Raw genomic sequence first — 2678 nt, forward strand, 5'->3', positions numbered from 1 at the left:
AAGATCAGTCCCTTTTTCTTCCTTCAAAGTCTTCCTTAAAGGTAATCCTCCATTGGGACTGCTCTTTTGCAATCTCTATTGATTACAATCCTGGGCTGGAAAAGTCCAGGGTATTTTATGGTACGAATTATTTCATATAGCTTCTCTAATCCTCTCTGCCAGGCAGAAGTGTTTATGGTGCCAGGCCATCTTTCTAAGAGCTTCTGTTGGCTTACTTGAGATCTACCTTGGTTCCATAGTTCTCTGGTTTAATCTTCAGAAATGACATTCCAGTCAAAGCCCTGTCCAATAATGGGTATTTCCAATTTCTGATTTGAGGGAACAGGCATTATTGAACTTATACAAATAACCATTTTGCCACAAAATAAGAATATTCCCAAATATTTTCCAATTCCAGAAGGGTCAGGAAAGGAGAAACGTTTATGTTTTTATTGAAAGAAAAAAAACAAGGAGAAAAATCATTTTAATAAATTGCTGAATCTACCAATAGCTCAAAAGAAAGCTAAATCGTTAAATTGTGAAAACAAAGCATAGTAAAAAATAATCAGTGATGTTTTACTCAAAAGTCATAAAAGTCTATTTCACCAGTTCAGTCTTACATAATTAATCTCTGTTCTGCAGCGTTACTGTGGTCTGCTCTTTCCATTTAAATGTTGGCAGTTAACTCAACGTTATTATTGATATTTCTTGGCCTTTAGCATTATGTTGGTCATTTTCTTGGTTGCTTTTTGTTCTCTTATTTCTATAAGTATGACTTCAGTTTTCCTGGTAAAGCACTCCTCTCAGAACTTGAAGAACTGATCTGGTGTTGGTAAATTCTTTCAGATTTTGTTTATCTGAGAAAATTTTTATCTTTTCTTCCCTTATGAAGGATAATCTTGCCAGGTATAGTATTCTTGGTTGAAACTGTTTTTAACTTAACACTTTGAATATATTTTCCCATTCTTTCCTTATTCTTATTGTTTCTGATGAGAGGTCTGATGTTAGCCTGATGGGATAACCTTTATAAGTAACCTGACATTTCCCTCTTGACAACTTTAGTATCTTGTCTATGTCTGTGGTTTTGGCCAATCTGACTACGGATGTACCTTGGAGATCTTCTTGGGTTTATTTTATTAGGGGTCCTTTTTATTTCTTGGGTCTGGATATTTGAATACCTCCCTAGATTTGAAAAGTTTTCTTCCAGGATTTCATGGAATAAATTATCAATGCCCTTATTAGTCTCTTCACCTTCTGGGATACTGATTATCTGGATGTTTGGACACTTAATGGTATCTAGGATTTCTGTATAGTATTATAAATCTTTTTTTGGTTATTTTATCAGTGTTTTTGGTTATTTTTTCTAGGTCAGAGGTTTTGGCTGTAATATCCAAGATTTGGTCTTCTGCATGGACTAATCTGCTTTTAATACTTTTGAGGGAGGTTTTGATTTCCTGTATTACAGTCTTCATCTCTAACAGCTCCGTTTGATTCTTTCTTATGGCGTGTATTTCCTCTTTCAGATCATGCAAGAACTTCCTCACCTCCTGGAATTCATTGTATCTTTTCTCCTGCATCTTCTGGAGTTCATTGTCTCTCAGCTCTTTCACCGCAGTCTGCTATGTGGGAGTCAAGCAACATAACCATTATACTATCTGCTGGTCCCAATTTTATTCATTTTTTTCTATGAGTTAGAGATAAAAAGAGAGAGAGAACACTTCCACAAAATCTACTTTTTAAAGTGTACTCATCTAGTCTATGAATAAGAGAGACAAAAAGAGAGAGACACTGCCCCCGCACACTTGATGCCTTAATCCTCCCCCAGCCTCTGACCTCCCCAGATTATGGGCACTCTTGTTCCCAGCATACTCAAGGAGGCATTTGGGCATAGACACAGAGCCTTCCCATGTAAGTTTTGTCACTATGAATATTCTGAATTCTCTATCGAACATTTCCACAAGTTCCACGTACTGTCTGTGATGCTGAAGGATTGTTCTTTTCCCTTAGGGGAGAAATACTTTCTTGGTGTCTCATAATTATTGTGCCTCTGTGGTGGTTTCTGGTCATTCTGCGACAAAATCTCTCCACTACTGTGTTTTGGAACACAGTATACACAGAAAGATTTTGTGTTCAGATGTATAAAAAAGGAGTTTCTTCCTTAAGGCAGGAGGTTCAAAAAGCATTGAGGATTTCAATGATCCTGAAAGTATTTAGCTACTTGGCTACAGGCTCCTAGGCCCATCTAGACACTCAATGTGTGGAGACTGAACAGAGTGGGAAAGTAAGGCTTAAAAAATAATAATAAATAAAAGCAAAAGGAAAAGAAAAAAAAAAAGGGAAACTAGACAAAAGCAACCAAAAAAGATAAAAAAGAAATTAAAGATAAAAAATGAAAACTGGGACATGTGCTAATGTCAGGACACACCTCAGATTTAAAATAGCTTCTGAAATAAGCAAGAGAAAGAAAAGGCCCAAGGTGAGAAAAAGTTTTTTAAAAATTAAAAGAAAAAAATTAGAGAGAGAGACAGGCAGATAGACCAGAGAGAGACAGAGAGAAGACAGAGGTTGCCGCTACATGTCTCAGTATTTTGGGCTCTAGAAGATGGAGTTTAGATTATAGCTTCAATAGCCTTGGTCCCTGAATGCTCCAGGACACACCTCAGATTTGTAACAGCTTCTGTCTCAGTGTTTTGGGGTCT

This window comes from Tupaia chinensis, unplaced genomic scaffold, assembly GCF_000334495.1.
Source record: "Tupaia chinensis unplaced genomic scaffold, TupChi_1.0 Scaffold146594_1, whole genome shotgun sequence".
Lineage (NCBI taxonomy): Eukaryota > Metazoa > Chordata > Mammalia > Scandentia > Tupaiidae > Tupaia > Tupaia belangeri.